We start from the raw sequence: 26,580 nt of genomic DNA on the forward strand, positions 1-26,580 counted from the left end.
TCAGATTACCTCCATTTCCAGATTGTTTCACAAAAAATAGCAAAGCTTTAGACTTTAGAAAATTAACGTGCTTGTCTAGATGTGACAGAGCTGTGAGTTGGGTCTGTGACATCTTCCCAGTAATGTGTTCCTGTCTTATGTGGAATTTTTCAGACATGAAAAATGTCTGAAAATTTCAGAAAACTTTTTTTTTCCTTTTATACAATTTGAATAAGCAGACCGTGCCGTGAAAGTTATCCACAGTGCTGTAGCTCTGTGTTTTAGAAAAATAAATTAGTTTTATAATCTCTCTACAGTCAGCACAATGGTGATTAATATCATGTTTTGTGCCTTTTCATTTACAGTGCAGAGTGAATCAAAAGGACAGAATTACCCAGCTGTTAAGAACTCCTATGCTAGCAACATGAGTAAAACAAGTTCTTAAATTGCTGTGCATTCTTCTGAAGTATTAAAAATCAACAACTAAAGTTTCACTTTTACTGCATCTTTTTGGGAACGATGTGATAGTACGTACACACACAGTCAATCTTTTATATGACTAAAATGAAATTCTCTATGACAAATAGTTTTGGCTTGCAAAAAAAAAAATTGGTATTTTATAGGATTGTAAAACGATACTGTGTAATTTAGTTGGCGTGTTTCCACTAGTTTTACCCAAATCTCTTGCCTTTCAACTGGAGCAGACAGGCATGTTTCTAAAATAGAAGCATTTTAGAAATTCTTTTGTCTGTACATTTTTGTTCATAAATAAAAATATAAAAGTGCTGTCAGGAATTAAAATTAAGTTTTTAATACAGATAAGAAATTACTTCAGTCCCTTCTGGTCCCGGTTCATATCGTTGCAGTGAATCCTGCAGTGAGGGCCACATGGAGCATTGGGGGAATTTTGTACAGGTGGCAAAGCAGGGCTGTTGTATTAGCATCTCCTGTCTGTTTCTGCTGTCTTTGCAGATGAGCCAAAATCAGGTGACATAAAATGTGGCAATCAGGTGCTGTAATTACCCCGGGGTCTGGTGGGATGGGCATCTGAGTGCTGTTTCCCATCTGGTTGCAGATTTTCACTGTCAACCTGAAAAAGCCTCTTCAGTTGTTTCTATCCGGTGGATTCCTCCAGTGTAAATGCTATATTGGGATGAGATAGTGTGAATAACTTACAGGAAGTTGGGTTTATTAAGGTGTATATCAAGTCCCTAGATGTAACAACACCTTAAGAGAGCCGCAGTGTTCTTCCCTGATGCAGTTGCTTGGCTGTGCGCAGCTGTGTGAGTTTAAAACAGTTGTATAACAGTTTATATTTCACAAACATCTGTTTGGCTTTGTGACAGACTCCAAACAAGCCCTGCAAAACTCTCACTCCCCTTTCATTTGTGGGAGGTCTCATAGAGGCTTACACATTGAAGGAGGATGGTATTTTTATTAGAGAGGCTCTTTAAGGCCAAACCAAACTTGAGACTCATCTGCTGTGAGTTTGAGGAAGGCCTGCACAATAGTGGGAACCTGTGGGCAGAAGTCTCGTTGATGCAGGGACAGCCTCCCCAGGGCTTGTGCCCCCTCCTGTCTGGTGGGGAGCATCCTGGCTGCTCGTGCTTTGGGGCAGAGGGAAATGCCTGTGGAGGTCAGAAAAGGCAAACTGGAACGCTTCTTCATTTCATCTGCCACTAGCTTGTACCGTAAATTAGTTTAAGCTCAGATGAGCAAAAGTGATGATACGATGTTATATGAATATATGCATGAATCTCTGTAACACGTCGGGTAGCAGAGTACCTGCACGGAGAGCAAGAGTAGGGAAACCTTGTTCCTCAGTGCTGCCACGGGGGTACTGCACTCAGGTACCTCCTGCCACTACAGGGCAGAGGCTGTGTTATGTCTTCCTAGGTGAGTCTGTGCATTTGTCCTCTTTCTAGGCTCTGCATTATGCTGGTCCAGGTCAGTGACTGTTGGACTTGCTGTGTCTTGGGAAGTTGTATTTGATTTTACTTGATCAGTTAATAGGAAACAATGACTGAAGTATCTCTGTGACATATTAATGTTAGGGGCATGAAGTCTGGATAGGGGAAGTGTGGCTTAAACTGTTCCGTGCGCTAGAGTTTATTTTGGTGATGGTATGTGATAGACGTGGGAAGATGGAATGAGGTGTGGGAGAGTAGGGCAGAGTGCTGTGAATTGCTCTTCAGGTTTGGTTTACCTGGTGAGCATCTTGGTTGACAGCTGCAGTGTGAGGGAAGTGAGTTATCGTGCTAGAGAACGACTTGCTGAGGTAACTGATGCCCAACCTCAAGCATATGCTGAGCTGGTGGCCCAGCCTTTGCTCTTCTATTCATGAAGTTTGAGCCACTTCTTGCCTTGTTGACCTGCAGCTTGGCTGTTTTCTGCCCAAAATACAAGCATCTGTAGGTGCGTGGTAGATATAAGCTGGGCTTGTGATGAAGGGGAGCCCTGTGTTCATAAACAAGCAACTGGGTAAGTCACCACTGCCTGTGGTGCGCTGCTTAGATGTAGCATGCACCTGGGATCTAGTAGTGTGCATGAGGAGCCACTGGTACGGCTTTAAACGTGTACATAAATGCTGAAAGGATTCATCCCAGTGCAAGGCCAGCGCTCTGATGCTTCACTTCCAGTTCGGGTGCCATTAGCCATGGATGCAATTTTGTGTTTGAAAGGGACAGAACATACAGCTAGGTATCATTGAAAATCTGGCGGCTGCTGTTGTATGAAATAATGCCGTAAGAGGGGTTACCACATATTGCCATGAAACACTTCCTGGGTTAAAGGGAATTTTGACAAGCCTCTTTTGAGCCTACTGAGCAATGTAAACTGGTCCGTTGTCAGCTTTGGCTGGGTGAGAGGATGTAGCCTATGCTAAGCTTGTTTCTTCCTGGTGCTGCTGGTTCAGCCCAGCCTGTCCTCCCAGCCTGTTCTCCGACCTGCAGAGGCCTCCCAGCATGAAGGTGAGCAGTTACACGCAGAGCCCTGCGCGTTTCTGACACCGAACCGGCTGTCTCATCCTGGCAGCAGCATGGGGGGCAGTTGGTTTTGCCTTGTCCACGCAGACTGCTCTGCAAATGCTTTTTGTGTCAGGATCACTGCCTGTTGCTGAGTGAACCGACTTTGCTGCTCTGTGGGACAGTACTTTAGGGGGAAACCTAAAACAAATGTTGACAGCACTTCTATAGAGATAATTAAAGTGAAATTTTCATCAGTAAATCTTCACAGGTACTAGCAAAGATGATGCTGTGACTTTGCTCTTACTAAAGCAAACAGAGAGCAAATACCTTCTGATAGCGGGTGCATTTCAATTGAAAACCAGGAAAGAAAGCCACCGTGTTTAACTGCTGTATTGTTTGTCCCAGCACCCTGGATCAGCGGTCTGGGGACATGAGTTGTGTCTTAATAAGTGACACTGCCACTACTGTTTGTGTTGCACTGAAGCAATCTCCTGCCACAGTCATAAATAAAGTATTTCTTACTGTTAACAATACGCTATGCAACAGCGTTTGGGACACAAAGTCCTAAATATATCTACTGATATATGTACATCCAGCACCATGGTGTCTCATGTTACCTTGCTGTCACTGATGCATTTTGACCATGTTACATCGCTCAGGCTGACAGGGCTACCCTTTTTGCCAGCTAGAGACAAAGGCATCCCAAACGCCCTGTTCTGGAATTTGCTGCTGGAGCAGCGGTTGCTCTCAGAAACTGATGTGTCTGTGTGTACTGAGACCCCAGCAGAAGTGAAATTCCAGAAGTGGAATACAAAAACAACGTTCCTGTGCTGTTTTGTGAAGTGAAACAAAACAATAATAGTTGATTAAAGAAAATAACTATTTGCATGCTTCATGAAAAAAAAGGGGGGGGATTAAATTGTACCCTTCTAATTGTACCCTTCTGCTCAGCACTTGTGGAGCACGATCCCTGGTTTGGGGCTATCCTGTAAAGGAAAGGTATGGCTGTTCTGGAGCAAGTCCAGAAGTGAACAAGAAGATGTCTAGGGTGCTACAGTACATGATGTACTAGGGGAAGCGGTGAAATCTAGACTTGTTCAGCATTGAGGACTAAGGTCTAGAAAAAAGAAGGCTGGGGGAAATCCTGCTGCTACCTGCAACTACTGAACAGGCTGGAATAGAGAAAACAGCAGGCTGTGGGGACAGAGTGGAGGTGGCAGGCACAAGTTGGAACCAGGGAAATTATTTGCATGGAAAGACTTTCTCAGCTTTATTGATCGAGCACTGGAACAAGAGCCCAGAAGGGTGGTGGGAATATCCATCCTTGAAGATATTTAGAGTTTGAGTGGACAAGGCCCTGGGACATCTGCTCTGGTTTGTTCTGCTCTGAGCAAGGGTTGGTTAGATGGCTACAGAGGGCTCTTCTGCATAATTTATCCTGTGTTTCTGTGCAAGTGCTGCCATCATGCCATAAATTGGGGATGCGTAGGTGAAGCTCCTTCGTTAATGAAGGTCTTCAGAGGAGCAGGGGTGAAAGGAAATCCTTCCAGTAATACCCTGCAATGGTTGTGTTTTCTGAATTTACTTGTTAGTTTATGAAATATGATATCTAGTGAAATCAAGGAGGAGAAGCAACGTTCTCATATGTAAGACAAAACCTGTGCTGGTTCTCCAGAGATGGGAGTTCAGGTTTCTGCTTTGGCACACATCTGGCATGACCTTGGGCAAGTTACTTAATCTCTGTATCTCAAATCCCCATCTGTGCGTTACCGTCTTTAAATTATAATATCTTGGGTTTGTAATTTGTCTTTGAATTACAAAGTCTTGGAGTACTGCATCTCACTGTTCCACTATATTTCACTGTACAGTACTTATCACAATGGGACCATAAATCTCGTCAGTCCCATGGTACATGAATAATAAACAGTAAGGACATAATTTAGGGCCACGCTCTGCCTCTGTTACTCATCTATAAAGACAATTTTTTTGGTTTATTAAGATGCTGTGCTGTTCGACTCAACCAAAATTGCATGGGCCTCACTAAACAGATTTTTACAAGCCTGTTGTTGGTGGCTCTTCTCTTGTTTTTGTTTTCCATTGTTATTAATTGATTACAGGTACCTAAATTTAGTTAGATCAGATAATAAATTCCTTGAATCTGTATCTATTTCAGTTTTATTATCATTAACTCATTGCTTAGTGCTTGGTTCAGCAGATAATGAACCCTGCTCACTGTGGGAGAAGAAAGTTGCACTACACAACGAGAGCCAGATTCTCCAGTTCTTCTGAAGATACAAACCAAAATTGCAGAGTCACTGAACGTTAGCTCTGGGTTACGTTCAAGTGTAGGTGTACAGCTGGTACCTTTGCAGGCTTCAATATAGGTTAACATTATTTCGGTTGGTTCTGTGCCTGGCACTGCACTACATTTGTTGCTTTATTTTTAAGTCAGCTGAGAAACTGGTGACTGCGATGTAGCCGGCTATTTTTATCTTGGTTATAAGATAGCATCTAATAAAACCATATGTAGTAGAATCCTAATTATCACAGACAGACTTTCCATTTGTGACTGTGGTAATACTTACTGTGTTAAACTGCTTCCTGCAAAGTTTAATAAAGTGTATCAGACGTTCCCATTTCAGCTATAGCCAAGGGAATAGAAAACTCACTGAGGGTGCTGCAATCTCTGGTGCTATGCCCCTGAGCATGTGCAACGTGCTTATAGATTCCCCATTTCTATGTGTTTTTTTTTTCCATCCTGAAGTTGTCATAGGTTTTCCATCATGAGACTTGGTGAGCCATGCATGGCAGGCTCGGGCTGTGGCACTGCGTCGTGCCAGCGACACGTGCTTGGTGCCATGGTGGCGGTGCTCAGGGGGCTGTTACTGACCCAAGAGAGTATCGGGGTCACCCCTGTTGCTTCCTTTTCATGTCAGCACCTCCTCTCAGCCCCTGAGGCCAGCATCTGCACTGTGGCATGTAACAGAAATCCAACTACATCAGCCTATTTTTAATCATCTTCTTTATTTATGTTTAGCCTTCTTCCTAAGACTAAAAGCTGGACACCAGAAGTTACTGGTGAGTAGGGGAGTGATGTACCAGGGTATGTGCGGAGTAACTCTAAAAATGAGGAGGAGATTGTTCATTAATTGCAGCCTGCTCTCATGCCCTGGCAGGCTGCTTCGCACACACATGTCTCTATCAGTTCTGCAGCTATTCGTACAGGAATTTGAAAGAGGGAAAAAAAGCACTGCCAAGGCTTTCCCTTGATTGCTGAAGCCGAGGCTCTGGAGAAGCCCGCGAAGCCTGCAAACACGGCTGCTGTTGTTAGAAATGTAATTTTCCTATCAGGGTATTATCAGCTTTTTCAACTAGACTGAGATAAAGAGAATAGAGATTTCTGTAGGAAACCGCTCTGAATGGCTGCTGAGGGTTTGGCAGCGTGTCACGGAAAGGTTGAGTATGGCTGTACGTCAAAGATCAGTGCTGAAATGTTTATTATGGGCTTGCTACTGTATTCTGCTCAGTCATCGGGAGAAGACAGTTGGTGGCACTTCTGCTGTCTGACCATTTTCAGCCCAAATTTAATGCAATAGGGTTTCTTGCAAAATAAGCAAGGAGAGAGATCCTGTGCATCCTAGAATACTAAGCTGCTGCTCTGGAGATGTTTTTCCACTCCTATGGAAGGAGTTGTGCTTTGCACAGTGTCCCCCACGAAAGCCCTCTTAATATGAATGATGTTACCCAGCGTTTGTAGAAAGAAAATGACACTTGCCAAATTTACAAATCACAGTTGTGTTTCTGTCAGCTTTGGCAGTTACATGGCTTCTGGTAACACTAATGAAGACAATCTGCTTTTAATTTAAAATCCTCCCTGAAGAAAAAAAAAAAAAAAGCTGGCAGTTGAGGGATTCGGCAGTGTCCTTGTGTGAAACTCCTCTTTCCTTGTTTTCTATGGTTTGCTTTAGCCAAGGAGAAACAGTTAATTAAAAACTATTCCAAAAGTAGCCAAATATGCAGGAATGTACTTATGCAACAACTACCTGTACCAGTTCTGCAGTAAATCATTCCTTTGTTTTCATTTGATGAGCAATTCTAATTAACCAAATAAAAATACTGCTTGCTTTGCACTTAACTCAGCATGTTTGCTGCTTCTAATATGATTGAGGAACTGAGGATGGAGGGGTTTGTTTAGGTGACTTTTTTTGTTGTTGTTTTTTGATTCAGCAGGGCTAAGGTGGTCCAGCAGCATAAGGAGGGGAAAATGCCAGAGGAAAACCTAGCCTGCAGAGTAGTTCCTTTTGGTTGGGATGAGCAGGCAGGAGCTCTGAAGGCGAGATGAGCTGCAGACAGGATCTTCAGCATGGCATTCTGCCTCGTTCTGCTCTACAGAGTTCAGGACACATTTGAAGCTGTAGAAATTTGTTTTTTTTGCAGGGAATGTCAGAAGACTTCTTAGCAAGTGTAAAGCCATCAAAATAGCTGGTCAACAGTGTGATGATCCACGTGTGGTGCTTTCATAGCTGTCATTTGATAAAGCACCATTGGCTGGAGCCTGTGTGCCAGCACATGGAGCAATAGTGTGTGCTGTTTTTTTCCCCTTTCTTTAGTGAGAATTGCCTCTTTAGCTCTAGGATAAGCAAAGTAAAATCTGTGAAGTTGTCTTGAGCTACTCAATCACTAGGGTATCTATGCTTCAGAAGCATTTACAGTGCCAGATGATAGTGCAAAATGCTTTTGTGTTGGACTATAGTGGCTTCTTCAGCATCACATTTCATGTGGAAGAAGGGTTTGGTTTGTTTCACAAGTATTTCACAATGATTTGAAATGTATGTGTTCCTTTTTTTTATCACAAGTGAAAATGTCCTGAGCTATTATGCCCTGAGCTATTATGCCCGTAGCTTACCTCCTCACAGTGACACTTTCAACACATCCTTTTGAAAAGGATGGGGAGCTACTGAAAGTGCTGATTCAACCTGGGGTGGAGTACTGGCAGCCTTTGCTGTAACAGAAGGGATTGCTGTAAGTCAGAAGCTGGAGCAAATCTCTCTCCCTAAAGTTTGGTCATCCCCTGAGAGCCCAGGCCCCTCGGTCAGTGCCAGGGGAGCAGCAGCTGGGACAAATCTCCAGAGCTGAGGCTGCCCCCAGGCAGCTGAGAAGCTGGCTGCAGCACTTCAGGGCTGCACAAGAACCGTGGTTTGCTCAACAGCACTGACTCCGTGCTCCCATCTGCTCTAAGGCTGCACCAGAGGGAGGAAATTCTGGTCTTACTGCCTTCTTTCTGAGGATTTATCTTGGAATTTTGAAACCTAACCTCCTGCTCCAGCCCTAAATTTAAATCCGTGGCTTCTGACTGAAGACAGAGCCATATGCCAGTGAAGCACTGGGGCACAGCCGTCCTCTGTGTATTTATAATCTCCTGTTGCATTAGGAGCTTGCCATAGAAACAGGAGGTGGAAGAGGCACCAGCATTTTATGGGATGTTCACTAGGGCTGCTGCTCTGCTGCCCCGTTAATGGGCATGCAATTAGCCTCTTCTGTGCTTGGCAGAGGAGTGCTGGGAGTGGTGCAGAGACATTTGGCATCTAACCCAAAGGGCACCTGAGGTAATCCAAGAGCGTTCTTCTGTTCTGTGGAGGTGCCAGGGTCGTGTTTCCAGAAGCAGCCATGGGCTGGAGCCTCAGTGCGCAGCAGGAGGGGCTTGAGCAGAGCGCACACAGCCCCAGCGCGGCCTTGGGGAGGCTGCAGGCCCACTGCATCTTCCCTGGTGACCTTGGGGGGGGCAAATACCTAACAGATGGAGAGAATGTATCCTTGTAATTAGTTGGTGATGGGCTCCTCCTAAGCAGAGGTCTGTTTTTTTAATTAATTAGCTGTTTAATATGTTTGTGCAGCGGCATGCCTAACTAACTTGCAGTCACTATGAATACACATACAAACGGTAGCGCTGGGTGCAGATGGCCCTAATTACCCACGTTGATTTCTGCAGTAATCACACATGCAGCACATCAAATCGGGCATAAAAACCGGTGTGTTCGGTGACTTTTTTCCCCAGCCCACCCCTGCATTGTGCATGGACGTGTTTGCACAACCATCCTCTGTACAGCTGCGTTCCCTGGACTTGCTGCTGAGCTGCACCCACCAAAGTGAGACACATGCTTTAGATGTTAATGGGTGTGCAAACAACTCAGAATGAAGAAGACTAGTTTAGCTTCTTTCTGCAGTGCTTTGGGCTGTGGGTTTTGCCTGATGGTGGTACAGAAGCAGGGCTCAGCAGCTTCTGAGGGCTTCATGGTGTCTAACCCTCCCAGGGCAGCTGTTCTTGCTCTTACAGCCAAGCCTAGGAGTGGCGCCTCAGGGGCTTTGGTACCCTGCAGTTGCCTATATGAGCATAAGAAGCATCTGACTGGGTCACATCGTGGTCTGTGTGGCTGGGCAGGCTCTCACAGTGATGGCAGAAGCTGGCATTTAGGGAGGGAGTGTGGTCGTGGCAACCTTCTGAAGCCTCTCACTTTGTAGTCCCCAACATCTACAGTTTCTGAAGGGGAAATATCAGCAAGTACATCCCTTGCCCGTCCTTTAATGGACCATGAATCTAATCTGTTGTCAGGCCTGATGGGTGCTGTCTGCTTCCACAGAGCCAATGGCAGCAGGCTCCAGAAGTTTACCACCCAGTGTGTCAAGAAGCACTTTCTTTCATCTGTTTTAAACTGAAAAGGTGTGCAAGCTTGCATGGCTCTTCTTCTTTTGGATCATACGATCAGCTGAATCCATTAAAGGCATTTACTAATAAAGCTTAAATGCTAAGGAATGGTCACACCCTCTTTTCCCCAGGGAGATGACCAGGGGAAGAGGCAATACCAGATGGGCATAGTGGTACAGCTTTCAAAAGGAAATGGAGTGGCTTAAGGAGTTTGAGGATCTAGAAGATCCTGGTTGGCAACAGGAGTGGCTGCTGCCAGAAGCATTTTGCTCCCACACTGAATAGTACTTGTCTGCATCGGATGATGGTCTCTCCTCAAGCCTGGTGACTGCGAATCTACTCATCTCTGAAGCTGAACTAGTCTAGGAAATGTCAAAGACAAGTTAGGAAAAGTATTTCTGGGATTGCCAAGCACTGCTCCAGGTATAAGCACCCAACGCCATCTGCTCAGGGGTAGCTCAGCGTGGAGGAGGAAAAGCTCTGGAAACTGCTGTTGCTCTGAGCGTTGCAGATCCAGGGGGAAGCAAAACCAAGAGGGAGCTGCCGGCTGCTGCCTTTCACCCTCGAGGCGGCTCCATTCCAGCGGCAGGGTGTGTGCGTGTACCTGCCTTGCAAACTGCCGGGGGCAAAAGGCTCTGTCAGAATGAAAGGCCTGTGGATAATTCATGTGTCTGCACTTCTTTGTAGAGTGGCATTAATCTTTGCATCAGGAGACTGCTCCTTTGTCTCCTAGGGTTAAATCTTGAAGGTTTGTGATGGCAGTTAAAAAGCTGGGGCTACAAAGGGAAGTTTAAAGAAGACTTGTAGGAGAAATTCGTGTCAGGGAGTGAATAGTCTGTAGACTGTGCGGTGTAATGGAGAGCTGATCTCGGGCTGATGACTTAACGTAGGCAGTAGTGCAGAAAAGAACTGTAAGTACTTCCAAATCCTATGGCCGTTCTTTCTTTGTACAGCAAAAAAATCTCTTTTGTGATCAGTTTTTTTGGGATGCTTTTTGTCTTTCTCTTAGTAGAAAAGGGGACTGTTAAATATTTACATTTCAACTAATGCTTTTCCCTATCTGGTTAATTTGTTTAGGGCCACTGTTTCTTGTTTGTTTGAAGCCTGTTTTGTTAGGCAGCTGGGTAAGCCTTCCTATTTTGACAGCCTTTTTACTCATTCTTTAAAGCTGCTCTTTGATGTGAGCTCAGAATCACAGATCTTATTCTTTTCATCGTTTTCCCCTGTCAGTTTAAAACCAGTTATGAGTACCACAAACTATTGAAAACAATCTAAGCTAACCTCTCAAGTGACAGATATTCAGGGCCTATCTCTTATTTTCAGGACTGTCTACAGAGCAGGCTTTGGCTTTGTGGAAACAAGAAAGGATGCTCCTTGATAAAGAAACATGATTGGAGCAGCTCAAAAAGCTGTTTTGTAAAATGCATCTGGAAAAAGGCAGAGTAGTGAGATGTCCTGAGTTTAATATACCCAGAAATTAACTCTCCCTGTGGTTGTGCCTATTCTGAATTTGATTTTTACAGTGTAGCTGATTTTTTTTGGTAAATACAATTTACTGGACTTCATTCCTGCCTCAGACAAGAAGGATTAAGTCTGGCAGGCTAGCTCGTAAATACATAGAGCGGGAAAGAACAACTGGATCGTGAAAAGTAGTCCTGTGATACCCCATTCAGCCTCATGCACAAAGATCTGATGAATGTCTCCACATGTACTCAAGACACCCCCAGCCATGAAATGCTGCACAGATCGATAACAGGCCAAAAGAGAAGAGATGACAGGTGAGATCAAAAGCATCGCTGTTGTCCTGGCACATGTTAAAAATAAAACTGTAGAGAAGAGCTCCCCAGCCTTTTAACCTTCCTTCATGAGACAGCAATTGTGCAGTTCTCCTAACGACCTGTCTTTGCCGCTCCACGGGACAGATGTTTATGGCGGTACAAACTGAGGAAGGTTGTGCACTGTCTTGGCTCTGCTGCTGGTTTTTGCAAATAATTCCTGCCATCCTGGAGGCAGGTCTCTTTCTGAAGTGCAGTGTGCTGACAACCCCTCATCACACACATCAAAAATGTCCCTGCGGGCCCAGAATTGTCCACAGCGCAACCAAACACTGCCACTCTGACCTGGTGCTTCTCATTGTAACCCAGGAAACTTGCAGGTGTAAGTTGTCCTGCTCAGGGCAGGGCAGGCCATCCTGCAGAGGGTCCTCAGTGCTGTGGGAGTCTGTTCAGTGTAGGAAAATTAAAGGATTCTTGGCATCTGTGAACCTTGGTAAAATATTCAACTTTCCTGACTTTTTGTCCACCAGAAGTCTGCCAGGTCCTACTCCTAGGCTGACTGGTAATGACAGCTGGTAGTGGAGGATAAGAGGGCCAAGCATAGCACCAGGAAAAGGATATCAGCTTTTAATATTTCCAACAGAAGACTTTGATGTCTCTTCAAAAGTAACTTTTCTTACATCCACAGACAACTCAACTCTTAGGTGGACTCATGCAAGTGGATGGTGGGGGACAAAAAACACAAATGTTTTAAACAAACAAAACAAAAAACAGCAAAATCTAAGTAGATAGATCAATTACTTTTTTTTTTTTTCCCAAATGTAAGTATACTTGCATGTAATTTTTTGGAACTGGTTTACAGTTACCCAGCATTGCTCAGCTGTCCCTGGTGTGCTGGGAAAGCTGTTTTCTCTAGGAGCTTGCTGTTCAGAGGTGCTGCCGTAGCTGTGAACAGCAGCAGCTGGGCTGAGCTTGGCTGGTTCAGGGCTCTGGCAGGCCAGAGCAGTGTCTTTCAACTCTATCAGATTGAAAGTCTGGATACTGGGAAATCCAGTAAGTGGGGCTTGTAGCTTTACTCTCAGAAGATCTGCCAAGCTCTTTCGCTCCTGCCTTTTTGGTCTTTTTGGTCTGAATTAAGCATTTTCTTATGGGCAACTTCCTCATATTCCTTCTCCACAGCTGTTTGACAGCACTTCACAGACATCTGCAAAAGCTGGGGTGTTTGTTTGCAATATACTGTACGTGTTTGAGTTGCCAAATCCCATGGGGCCCTTTACCCCAAAATGGGGCTTACTTCCTAAGGCCACTTCACCACCTCTGAGTCTTCCCCTGATAGCATACCGCGTTTTCTGATGCTTTGCCCATGATGCCTTCTTCCAGCTTCGTTCCCATGGCAGGATTTTGCAAGGCTCTTGGCACCCAGAGCCTCGCAGGAGGAGGGGGACCTCCCCCAGCAGCGTCATGGGGTGAGGCTGTGGAAGGGGGAGCAACGGAGCTGGGCGGCTCTGACCCAAGTGCCATTGCCAGAGCTCTCCCCAGCGGCCCACGTTTCTCTCTCAGCTGCCGCTCTCAGCTGCTTGTGGACATGGGCAGCTGCTGTTGTGTCAGCGTGAGTTTTGCTTTGTTTTGTTTTAATCTGTCCACTTCATTTATGTGCCTGAATCAGAGCTGAGCTCTTTGAAGATCTAACTGCTTGTTAAGATCCGTATGGGAGTACTTTTGAAAGTCTGGCCCTTGGCCTCTCAGAAAAAATCTTTGATTATAAACTCACACCAGATTGGAGAATGAGGTGTCTCGGCATGTTTTTTTCTACCTCTTCCCTTGCGTTTATCTGAGCATCAGGATATTTGGCATTTGCTAGATCAGAGAGCTTATCTATAATTCATAACGGAAAGCTCTCTACCTTGTCCACTCTGGTAGTTTAACAGCTCCTTTTAAAAAGCGCTTCGAAGGCACAACCTGATCATAGATCCTAACCTCTGTTTAAGCTCTCAGGGCTGTCTGTCACCGCTGCAGCCTCTGCTTTCACTTTGTTTACATAAACACCAGTCTCATGCAAAGAAACCAGAAGTCTAGACAAATTGAAGCTGCTTCCTGCTTGTCCAGATCACAGCTTACAGGGCTTCCCAACCCAGCTGTCTGTCTGGGCTCCTCTGCTCTCAGCAGTATTTCTGCAGCATTCGGTGAGGCCCCAGGAGGGCTGCCCGTGGTGGGCAAGGACAGTCTGTAAAGACCCTTTGTCAGGATTGACAAGGTGAAAATCTGACTTGTCACACACAGAGGTCAGGGGCTTGAGTTTTATTGAATTTAGTCACGAGGAAAGGATATGCGCTAGTGGTTCTGGAGCCAGAAATCTCTTTCTGCAGCAGAGTCACAGGCAAGGGTTTACGATTTCCTTGGTAACTTTGAGCAGGAGCACGTCAGTCTTCATGTTTGTGTTGCATCCTCTCACATACACCCCTGTCAGCTATCAAAGCTCGGGGCAGGCAGGAAGTCCAGTGCTCAGAACAAATGGGGAAGAGCAACTGGGCTGAAGCCTTTAGGCTTCTCTGTCGGCCAGTTCGGTTACTGGCACACAAAACACTTCAGGACCAGGCTTTCCAAAACCACTATACTCTGCAGTTTCAGCCTTGCGCCTGTTGCCAGAGACACGATGCTTATATGGGAGCATGCAAATCACCAGTCACACGTGTCTGCCTGTGCTAGGGAAGCATCGTGTCACTGATACATAGGAACCACCAGAATCTACTACCAAATGCATACAGTACTACCACAGCGTCAAGAAAACTCTAAACTCAAACTTTCTGTGTGGCAAATAGTAGATTTGGCACAGGCTGCCTGAGTGTCTCTCCACCTGCAGAGCCTGGCTTCAGAGGGTTTGGTCTGGTGATTTGGTACAGTGAGATGGGACCACTGACGGCAGGTTTGTGAGGAGGAGTGAAGGAACAGGGTGACAATATTGGAGTTATTTGCCCCACAGTACTCTAACAGACTTGAGATTTGTGGCTACAGGTAGGTCAGGGTTTAATAGCCTTTTTGGAGTTTTCCTGTAGGACTGCAGAATGAGCACTGCACAGTGTATTAAGGCAGTTTCGAGCACCTTTTCTCTGCTACCTTGGGACAGAGAAATACAGCAGATGAATTACTGTGCAAATTCTTTCATCCTGTCAGAGAGTAAGTAAATAAAGAGGTCTGCCCATCTAAAATACCAGATTCCATTTTGTCAAACCAAGCACACGAAATAGCAGTGCAGTTGGTATACTCTTCAATTTCAAGTCTCCTTGAATTTCTTTCTAAGAGAGAAATTTGCTGCAGAAAAGCTCATCTGTTTCTGTGCGGTGAGTGCCCCAGGGTGGGTGCTGGCTGCCTGCAGCCCGAGGGGCCGTAGCTGCACAATTACACCTGGCAGAAGCAGTCCTCGGGCTGAGGAGTCCTTGCTCATGGCTTTTCAGGGACCAGATGTGTCTTCCACCGCAAACGGAGAGTGTTAAGTGTGCGTTCTGCTGCCTAAAGGGCATATAAGGATCATTTCTTCGGGCCATCTTTAGAATGTGCTGACTGCGTGACTTTTTTTTTTTTCTTCAATTCATATTTCTTTTGCCAAGGAGATGGTCTGATATGCTGTCCCTTTGCCCTATTGCCTGCAATTATGATTCCTTCATTCCCTTTCTGCTGCTGAGACTCTAGTTTCTTGGAATTAATTCCCTGACTAATGTCTTCCATTGCTAATGTAGTTGTAAGTGATCCCTGGACAGCCACAGCTATAAATGCATGTAGGTGGCTGGGCGATTTGTCAGGGCTGTGCCACTAGGAAGATAGTTTCGGTACTTTTACAAAGAATTTTAAATAGCATCATCTGTTTTATGTCTACATTATGAAGCAATCCTGAAATACTGTTTTTATTTTCATTTTTAAGCTCGAACTTGTTGATTTCTATTAGCGGTTCCAATTTTCTGTCCTGCCTGAACCATCCATTTCAAAACCCAACCATCCCTGAGTGCAGGGCTGGTTGTGCCCTGCTCAATGCAAGCAGCCCACAGGAGCACTGTCACCTTTTGGCCTCGTGGATGCATTCGTGTGAACCTGAGCAAGAATCATCCCTCGCTTCGCTCCTGGCTGACACAGCTGTTGTGGCTGGCTGGTGCCTTGGCCTTCCAGACGCCCCTGGAAATCCTGCTTAAGACATGCCCCTCACTGATACAGTTTTCACTTTCTGGCCCTCAGCAGTCTCCACATGCCTCCCATTCAAAATCCATCTTCATTATGCGGTTGAATTGACTAAATAGTTCCTTGTTAAAGGGTCTTGCATGGACCTGGGCTGCCTGCCTTTAATAGTTTAAGAAAAGATGGAGAAAGTCTACTGGGAGGTAATTTCAAAATTAAGCATTTAGGAAATGTACTCCATCTAGTGCTAACAATTTTAGCTGGAGACATTTATGCAATGTTTTGCAGGCTTATTAGGACCTCTGTTCCCACAGGTCATAAAAGTATCTGCTGTCTTCTGCCTTTGAAGGATATTTGTTTCTTCATGTTCCTCCAGGCCATAACACAGGGATGTTTCTAGTGACTAGCAATAAGGAGGAACTGGCCCAAGCTGGTAAAATAAGATCCTGCCTCACCTATGCATGATGGTTTTCATGCTATGGGCTGTAATTGTGCCTATGGGAGGAAGGAGCTCATGTTGTTACACTTCCAGAGCTACTGTCCTGAAGCAAATTTTCTTTTTGATTCCATTACTGCATCGCTGCTCTACCATGTTGAAATCCCAGCATGTTTAGGCACTTGAATGTATTATACATGCATACACGTACATACGTATATATAAAAAAAAATTCTTCATCGTTTTCCATCTGCAAAGCCTATCCTAAGAGACTTAAGAATAGCTGCTTAACTAAAGTAACAGCAAAGTTATTTGCTGTCCTGTTTTGTGGTTTGGGAAATCAAGTCACTGTGACATGAAACGATTTACTCAAGGTTCTGTTGAGAGCTCAGCGTTCAGAATTCAAGTTTCTGAATTTCTTTGATTTCCATGAGTAGGATTTCACTGTTTATGGAGTTCTCCAGCTTTGTAGGTTTCTGCAGATAAAAACTAGTGATGCAGGATGTTAAGACAGAGGTTTGAGATTCAGACAGGCTAAGAATAAAATGGGGCTATATCTGCCACATAGACAAGACAGAAATAATACTTCTTTCTCTTCTTGTACCAGTGCAGCTTTAGGCTTGCATTTAGCATTGCCTTGTCTCAGGACAGCAGCAGGGTTCATGACTGGCCATGTCATGAGTCCAGCTGTTCCCAAACTGGAGACACAGAAGAGGCTCCAGATAGGCCAGATATTCAGGGATGCCATAAAGAGCCCAAAGGGATAAAAATCTGTGCTACAAACAAACGTGCTAGAATGCTAAATAACTGAGATTGTACAGCTAAGGTGGTGCTAATTAATGTTAAGTGAGAATCAGGTTTTGCATGATTTATAGCTTAGCATGAAATTAATTAGCCTTTAGTGCAGACAACAAATAGATAGAACCATTTTTCACTGATGCTACAACAATCTCTTGCGTTGCTGGCCAGGACTAGCGACCTGAGAGCCTGCACCATGCAGAGCTGTCCCCTGTGGGCATCACCACACACTGGGGCATTTCTGCGTGGAAGATGTCGCCTCTAGCTGCGGTTCAGCCAAGCAGCAAGCACACCTCTCACATGTGCTGGGGTGTTTGGTGCTCTGAATAAGCCCCTTCTAAAAATATGTTGTCTGGATGACCCTTAGCATGTCCCCAGGAAAGCCAACTGGTGGAGGGGCTGCAGTGTTCCTGACTGTCTCACAAGCAAGGGGCAGATTCCTTCCATGTGTCCCATGTAGCTGCGGTGTCTCCGGTCCATTTGTGACATTGGTGTGAGGACAGGAGAGGAGCCAGGCCTATGGGTAGGAAGGGAAGGCTAGGGAGTAACTGGGTTCGTTTCTCATTGAGCCCATGTCATGTATGGCACATGTTACAGCTGCAGTCAGGCTGCCAGCCTCCTGGTGACCTGCTGCCTGAACTAAAGGCAAATGATGTTTCTCAGCTTCTCCTGCAAAGGTGGTTTTGTGCAGGGCTTGCTGGTCTCCAGCTGCAGTGGAGAGAAGCGTTGGGAACAGTGGTAAAAACTACACATACAGCCTGTAAGGGAAGGAGGGAGGCAAAGGTCCATGTCAAAATGACATAATCCTCATTTTGGTTACCCTCAATTTACAGACAAAGAGATCATACACCATATTTTCCTAGAGCGTGAGAAAAGCATATCTTGTATCAACACAAATGTTCGATTTGTCATGTATCTTAATGGGATATCCCCTTCAGTGTAGCCTGGTCATTGAGTCGGTTCCAGCTGCTGAACCAACACTTCATGAAACGCCATTAAAAACAACAACAAAAAACCCTCTATGTTTCCGTACTTTCATATGTCCACTATAATGTTTCAGAAATGGACCTCCAGGGCAGCACCTTTGTGGGAAAACATCTGCTTTTTCACGTGGACCTATCTCATGGTGATAGCAACATTAAACGTGAGGGGTAGGTGGTCCTTCTAACTATGAGGAAAGCTGTAAAGCCCAGAAGAGACAAGCTGCTGTGAATCGTGTGTGTAAATTTAAGTGTGTGTACAAGAGCTCTTAGATTTTAAGGCCAGGAAGATTGTCCCTGTTTTAGATGGATCATTGTTCCCTGGAGAACTGCAAAAAGATTCGAAGGATAGTGGGCTGTGAATTATTATTAATCGTTGTGTTAAGGTGGTGTGTTTAAAAAAAGTAAACAAAAGCACTCACCAGTTATTATGAAAGGAAAACAAGATAAAAATCAAAATCAATAAACTTAAGTGATTCTAAACACATTTTTCCTTAAGTGCTGGTCTTGAAATTTTACCCATTGTTTCAACCGTCAGTGGGTTTTATGAAGATAGATGAGCCATGAAACGAATCAAGCTTTCAGAAAGTTTGATAAAATCTGCCTTTTTTTTTTTTAATCACCTTGCATAGCTCTGTGTGTAAAATTTACACAGAACGGAGTTTGTAGATTCAGAGACTAAGTAATCATTTTTTCTGGGTTGTAAAGCAAGCCCCAGAGAGCTGTTAGATGTTCTAAAATAAATAAACACCGACCTCAGGGGAAAAATGAGTGCATAATTACCTGAGGTCTCGCTTTTGTGTCCTCTCAGAAACTTAATTTAAACTTTGGATAGCTGAAAGCTCTCTGCAAGAAAGGGGACACGTTTGGTGCTGACTTCCTTCCACCATTATGCTTGTGAAGAGATGAACATGTGGTTGCTCGGGAGAAACAGACTTCAAACATGTTCAGTTAAACAAATGCAAGTCATTGGCACGCTGCAAGTATTGAGTACAGAAACAAAATAGACTTAGAGAGTTGAATTGTGTGGTCAGGCTTTGGGAGACTTGTATGAGCCAGTTACTCTTCGAGTCTGGTGTCACATCATCATGAGGTGATGCAGTCTGACCTTGCAAATCCCATTTGCTGTGGTGGGAATATCCTCATCTAAAACCCAGCAGTTCACTGGGCAGGAGCAGAAGCTCACTGCACGTTTATTTTCAGTGTTTTTAAAGACGTGTATTTGACAGTGTACTAACTGATCCCTCCTAATTCCTCTCAAAGTATTTCTACTGCAGCAGTCGGCCCAGCCTTGGAGATTTGAGTAGCAAACTGAAGTGCTGGGTTTCCTTTTTCTTGCTATTTTTAATCCCTTCGCCGTCACTGTATCCAAGCATGGGCTTGGCATGCGCAGGAACCAGGTTGTGTTCCTTTGGTCATTTCCTTCACTTCTGTTCAACCTTCCAGTCTTTTTATATTTTGCCTGCTTAAGGCAAGCAACAGCTCTAGCTCTAGCCCAGTGTGGAGGAGGTGGCAATTTCTGCACGTTGGGCACATAAATACTTCTGTTCGTTCTCCTAACATTACAGCAAGAGAGGAGTAACTGGTGTCATGATTTGTTACTGCTGCAGCTTTTGAAGCTCTGCCCAGGTCTCCGAATCACATAACGCAGCAGAGCTGGGCTGTAACAGGAACACTGCGGTTCACGAGCAGCGTCCTTGGGGCAGGGAGCCATGCCTGTCCTGGACACATTGGAAGCAAGTGAGGGAGGATGCAGGTTTTTGAGTGGAGCTCCGAGATTCTAGCCAAGTAGTAGTAAAACACCAAATCTGTAGGGTGACTGCATCCAGCACAAAGAGCTGAGTACTATGCAGACAGCTGCAGCTGTGAGGAAGAGGGAGGGTTTCACCACCCCACCCCAAGCCACCAAGCACTGCACAGCTGGTGCTGTGACTTAAAGAAGCTCCAGGATTTCTTGTGATACTCAGGGGAGTGCCTTGAAGGTGTTGGTGAGTGAGCACCGGATCATTTTTCAAACCTACCATATACAGTGATGCATATGAGGCTCCACCAGACTAGTGCTTTTTTGTTTCTCGTGCTAATCCCATTTATCTTTTAGACAGCAGAGCCTGACAATCCCATGCCACTTTTAGAGTCCCCACATTGAGAAACATTGCACAAGATTTGGCCATTTGAGATGCTTGGTTTGGGAGATTTTCCGAAGGTGTTCTTGTTATTTCAGATGCGAACGTTCTGTACCAACAGAAGAGAAAAGGTCAGTGAACCTGCATTTCTCTTCCAGCTACTGAAGCAAGTGGCAATAGTTCAGTGCCTCAGCAGCAATGCTCACAGGAGGACATTATTTTTATCCCTTCGTGTTTGCAGAATTGCCTTGTTTTTTGGAGAAGGTATCTAAGCTGTTGCGAACAAGATGCTCGGATCCCAACTGTGCCTCTTGTAAATGTGTCTGTGCGGCCTTTGGACAATGTGGGGGGTTATCACTCATGAGATTTGTCTCTTTCAGTGCCTTTCACTGCTAATACAAGTGCATTAGCACTAACTAGGGTGTTTTTTATCGTAGGCTTAAGCACATCCAAACTCACGGGAAAAACTTGGTAAAAATCCTGTACCCAAACAGCACTATGCAGCAAAAACCATGTGAGGCTGTGGATTTTGCATTTTTATAGAGCAAGAAATCATCTTAAGTTGCTCTGAATTGAAAACAGAACCTGAAGAGATGTTTGTGCTGTGAAAATACTTCTGTTGCCCCCATTTAGCACAGTGGTTAACTGTTGCATTTGGTTGTCTGTAAAACTCAGAGGAATACTTCCACAAATGCAAGTGTTTCCACGTTTCACCAAAATTCACCCAGGTAACATTGGATTCTGGCACCTAACTTCCAAAGTCATGCAAGAAGATCCTGGTCTCGATCATTGAATTAGCTGTTGTATTTCATGTGCATACCATGAAGAAGGCAAAGTGCAAAGGTTACCTTGCACGGATGCTCCTGGCCCTGGCTGGTGCACGGCTGTACTGCCTGTTGGAGTCTGATCTGAACTGACAGATTTGAAGTCATTAATTCCTGCACCGTCTTAATGCTCTTGGTCCTTTTTGCATACTGTCCTCGGTTTTATAAGTCAGGAATTTGAAACCGTTCGAAATGAGGAGCTAGACTTTGCTAGAGCTTCTTTAACCTGAGAAGCACCACCTGTTTGCGTTGGCAGTACGGAGCTGTACAAAGCCCTCCTTTTAAAATGCACTTCTTCATATAGCGCTCAACTTTAAAACCCTGCACGCAGACTTAGATAGAAAATATGAGGGGTTGTAAGTCTAGGTATAATGACTGTGTATCACTGTGTAGAAATAAGGGCAGCTCAAAATGTGTTCCTCTGCTGTATGTACCATTTATGACCGTTCTGTATTGTTTCTGCTTCAGTTAAAACGAAATCTCTCTGGGGAATAGACAATATCTTCTCCATTTCTACAGTAGAAAGCACACCATTGTGGTCTATAAAAAATAACTGTTTATATAGCATTCGCCTTTAACCTTTCCATTCCCTTTGCAAATAAATAACAGTGTTGCTGTATTTGCAGTATTCTTTATATTAAGCATTGGGAGAAATATTGTTATGTAAAAAGTAAGGTAAATTGCAGCTTCAGGGTACAATATATTTAGTGTGAATGACCACTGCAGTAGTTTCTGGTTTATAATGAAGGAAGACAAGATTTAAAACTAGTGATTGATGGTTAATAGAAGACTATTGCAGAAGTCCTGTGATTAAAAATACACAATTTGAATAGATCTCTCTGGACACTTTCCAGGTCTTCAGTTTAGAAGGCACTATTACTACTCTATCATTTGTTTTTCCTGGCTGCTTTCATTAGAACATAACAAGGTGCTTTGCAGCAAGTGTCACTCATGAAGTTCATGACCATTATGAAAGTACACAGGAAATACCCATCTCGAGCTCCAGAGGCTGGCAGAAGCCCCACCAGGATGCTGGTATAGAAACGTGGTGACACACTACACTGACATCCCTTTCTGCCTTCTTTCTCGGGCCCCCTTTGAAACCAGAGATCCGGCATAAGGGAGTGCGCCCAGGCAGTGCCACTGCAGAGGGACAGTTGTTTCTCTTCACTTTAATTATAAGTAAGTAGGACTGATGACGGGGAGCACATGCTTACATGGCTATCCACATTCATTGCTACTTCGTCCCTCACATTACCTCCATTTTAAGTCAGCTGAGACAAGCCAGTGGCTGTGACAGTGAATTACTGCAGGGCTCTGTGCCCGGCACATCTGGGCTCCAGTTTCTATTGTGCTTTATGTTGTGGGCTTTTGCAGTGAATTTTCTTACTGCTTAAGTAGAATCCACAAGTTTTTGTTTCTTAAGCACTCAGTACTTTCAGGACTTCTTAGTCTCCTTTTCATTACCAACTAGAAGGACCTGGCTCACCTGAATATGGGAGGCACTGAATACACATGGGAGTTTTCCCTGCCATTCAGTAAGCTTTATTTGATTGTACAGACTGAGTCTATAAGGCCTTTCTGTCAAATATCTGGGCTGAAAATGAGAGCAAACAGCTGAGTGATGAGCTTGCATTTCCAGGCTTCACCAAAGGGCTCCGGAGTTGAAGAGGACTACTGAGCGATGCATCTGCCCTTTTCTTACCTGTGCAAGCCGAGCTTTGGAAGTTTATAGTGTTTACATAACCTGATGATGGCATGCAATGTATAGGGAATTCTCGAAATACTTAACAAGATTACCTATAATGCCAGAGACTGGAGGCCAAAATGTGGTTCTGCATGTGCAATTTCTGCCATATAAGAGAGGGTGAAAAACCGAAGGGCGGTCATGGTGGTCAGTGTGACTTCGGGGAGCTGATCTGGAATTGATAGGACTTACCTTCACATGTGATGCCATACCATACACAGAAAGCTAATCATAGGGCCATCTCCCTGTGTTGTACACAGGCCAGCCTGTGTTTGGGTCTTCCTGCTGCCCAATTTCTGATCCGTCTGCATCAATTATACAAGGAAATTAGCCTCCTAAAATGGAGCCTTAACATTTGTCATGGTAAATATGCAATCAATGCTACTGTATATTTATCATTTACTTACCTGTAATGCTTTCACTTTGACTTACTTTCTCACCTGTGAGAACAAGGAGTAACATGGAAATCTTTTTCATTACGTCCCTGCATATGTGTGTGTAATGTGGCTTGCACAGTAAATGCAGGTATAAATTCAGTCTCCCCGGCATATTGGCTTTTGGAGTCCTGAAACTGCTGGATCTCTACACACAGAGCAATCCAGCCCCTTGGTTTTGGAAGGTTCCTTGAGGTATTTATGCTGAGGCTCCATGTAGCAGTGTATAAAAAAAATTGCTGTTGTTTACCTCCAGTCTGACCTCTAAAGCTGTGCTTCTTTACCACAGTAAGTTTCTTTCTGGGAGAAAGTAGCACAGCTTTGGCATCCAGTCCCAAAACTGCATGGGGGTGGGGATGACTCCTTTTACTGAGTGCTCTGTAGTGCCTTGAGCCACTAAACAGACTCAGAGTTGAATAAAATGACTGTCTTGCGCTAAAACTTCTGCCCAAATAAACCCTTTACAGCCGAGCAAGCTCTCCTCGCTGGTGGTATGCTACATCCACAAGCGTTAATGGCAACTACACAAAGCAATAGAGAGGGGTATTTTTCCTTTGAATTCTTGAAACAAGCGTTGGGAATTAGTGCTTGCAGCTTATAAATAAAATATTATTTTACATGCAACTGTTCATCTGATTGGAGGTCTAAAAATGCATGTGAAAAAGGTAACTGGTGGCACGTACCCAGTTTTCTGGGGGAAAATTTCCATTAAGTCAAACCACCACATCACAATCACAGAGAAGAAAAGAAATGAAGAGAACAAAGAAGGTTTTGAAGACAGTTCGCAAGCAGTTGAAGGACTGATGTAGCTGACGGATAAGAGGGCTATTACAGGCAGCAGAGGTAGGCAATCGGGGATGCTTTTCTATGAGTGGTGGTTAAGTAATCTGAAGGGGTAAGATAGAGGGTGTAGAGAGATGACCTGGGAGAAAGGGAAATGTGCTTTGCATTGAAAACACAGACCCAGTGTCCACTGAGCAAATGGGAGTTTCCTGCCTTGTCCAGAATTTGATTTGTCAGCTGCCATTGACTGCAGATCGGCTGAGGAGAAAATACTTTGCAAAATACATCATTCTGCTGTGATATTTACAACAGTTTTCTGTGTTGCTTTTAAAAAAAAGTGTGGATGGAGAATATTTGGTAGCCTTTCAAAGAGAGCCTCAGGTGATAATTTAAGGGTAGTTTCACCACTGTTAATTAGTTGATGGTATGCAACTGTGATGGTAGCACAAACAAATAATATTAGAGATTGAGTTCAAAGTAAACAACTGTTCTTTCTCTTCTAATATACAAGATGTGCAACATTGAGTGAAAACCGGTTTTGAGTGTCAAAATGCAGTTTCTGATGTATAGAAAGGTATTTTCTTGCTGCTGTAAAACTTGTAGCGAACTGTTTAACTGCAGTCTTGGTATTGGATGATGTGACTCTGAAAGAGAAGTGTGTATTTTATCTTGTTAAATTCATAAAACAACAAAATGGTTTCAAGAGTTAAGTACTGTAAAAATTTGAGATCTGATTATTGTGGGGAAAATACAGTGAAAAGTGATCCTAAGGAATATCAGCTCACCTAAAGGCAATTTTCTTAAGAGAAAGGAGTAGGAGCAGGTGACCTTGGAGTTAGTTCTGTGGACAGAGGTCATGCTGTGAAACACCTGAAACCATTGAACCTGGTGATTGTGCTAAATGAAGCAGTAACTCTTGATGATGCCAGTGCACAGCTGCTCTAGGAAAACAAATTTGCTCCTCACAGAGGAGGACAGTATATGATTTAGGGTTTTTCTTCTAAGACTCTGCTCCATCCAGCGCTTGGATGAACTGGAATGACCAACAGGTATGAGTACAGTGTATTTGCTGTCTTTGTGTGACTTTTCCTCTCCTGTTCTCTTTGTTCTTTGTAGCTGGAAGTAATTAATGTGTTAGTGCCTTCGCAGATTTAATGAGCCTTCCTTCTACTGGATTTGTCCAGCTGGCTTTAGCTATATTCATTGTGTAATAATCACTCTGATATAATGCAACTGGATGGTAGGTCTGCTGTGGTTTGTCCAATAATAGGTTTTAGATAGAATACTGAAGCAAATAGGAGCTTTCTTTGCAGAGCAAACATTTTGTTTTTAAAACAACCCACAGGAACAGGAGGGCACTACTAGCTAGGAGGAGGGGAAAAGATAAAACTTTCCTGATGTGGTGATTTATGTCTAGTAGCCTTTCAGAAAACCGCACTGACTTCAAAGTGGTATGCTTTGTGCTGACACATACCTTGAAATGCAGGTTAACGCTGCCAGGTGTTGTCTTGTGTTACTATTAGTTGTTTGTATTGCAACAGCACTTGGTGGCCTTGTTCAAAGCAAGTGGTGTTCAGCATGGCTCGGCTTTGGCCACAACAACCCCATGCAGCGCTGCAGGCTGGGGGCAGAGTGGCTGGAAAGCTGTGCAGAGGGAAGGGATCTGGGGGTGCTGATGGATGCTCGCCTGAACACAAGCCAGCAGTGTGCCCAGGTGGCCAAGAAGGCCAACGGCATCCTGGCTGTGTCAGGAGCAGTGCAGCCAGCAGGGCCGCGGAGACGTTTCTGCTCAGAAAGAGCAGTCGGGCATTGGGACGGGTTGCCCAGGGAAGTGGTGGAGTCACCGTCCCTGGGGGTGTTCAAGGCAAGGTTGGACATGGTTTAGTGGGTGACATTGGTGATGGGGTGATGGTTAAGGTGTTTGGTTTGATCCTCTTTAAAGATTTGATATCTTTAATCTCAATGTTTGTGAGTTTATGGAAAAAGTTGGAAATGTAACAGGAGGATAGCAGTCTCTTGAATTTGTTTTAATCCCACGCGTTACAGTAAATTTGTGGTGGAAGCATATTGCATATCATGGTGCTGTGCATGACTGCCCAGCTCTGTCCTTCCCATGCTAAAAATTTCAGTCTGGTTAATCTATATTCCTGTGCGATGAATACAGAGCAGTGCTGGCCGAAGGATTAAGGAAGAATTAAGTATTTGTTCTCTAATTCTGAATGTTTATAAATCAATATTAATTACTTTAAAAGGAAGCGTTCATAGTTGAGTGCTTTTAAAGAGTTTACATCCCAGTTTTTGTAATAATTTCATGATCCATCTGGCTAATAAAAATACACTGCAAGAGAAGAAATAAAATCTGTTCCTGCAAAGGGGAAGCATACAGATCTTTTGCTTAATGGGGGCTAATTGCTGTTATTACGGATTATTATAAGTTAAAAATAATAATGGGTCTAGCCACATCTCACAGCACCGACTGTAAACAGGTTGCAAAGATCCACTGCTGTCTGGGGTGGGAGGGGAGCAAGGAAAGCAGAACCCAGGCCATTTGGGCCCTCGGTTTCTAGAAGTGAACTTCCCCTTAAAAGTGCTGGATGTGTTTGTTGTGGTTGTGTTTGTTTTTTCCCAGTGCAAAGCGGGTAACTCCCGGGGATGTCAGAGGGAAAAGAGCATCCTGCAGGGTTTGTCAGCTGGCTGGCAGTGGCATTGCAGGCACTGTGCTGTAGTGCAGCAGTGCTGAGGAATGGGGTGGCAGGAGGGAAGATGGAAGTCGTCTTCCCAGTGTTAAGGGTAGTGGTCTTAAGGAAAAGAAAATGGGGCTGGGCTGGAGCAGGAAAGCTTGCCCTAAGCATTAGCCGGGCTATTGAT

General features: G+C 44.4%; 1 protein-coding gene across 3 annotated transcripts in view; it reads left to right on the forward strand.

Moving 5' to 3' along the window:
• GPC1 (glypican 1) overlaps positions 1-26,580 on the forward strand; it is a 208,219-nt gene that overhangs the window by 24,822 nt on the left and 156,817 nt on the right. The window contains exon 1 of one of the 3 annotated variants that reach the window (XM_068692221.1): positions 24,743-24,761. The exons of the other annotated variants lie outside the window; for them this stretch is intronic. The gene's annotated coding sequence lies outside the window, so the exon portion shown is untranslated. Of the gene's footprint in view, positions 1-24,742; positions 24,762-26,580 lie in introns of those variants that run through there. 3 annotated transcript variants of the gene reach the window in all.

This window comes from Anas acuta, chromosome 9 (assembly GCF_963932015.1).
Source record: "Anas acuta chromosome 9, bAnaAcu1.1, whole genome shotgun sequence".
Taxonomy (NCBI): domain Eukaryota; kingdom Metazoa; phylum Chordata; class Aves; order Anseriformes; family Anatidae; genus Anas; species Anas acuta.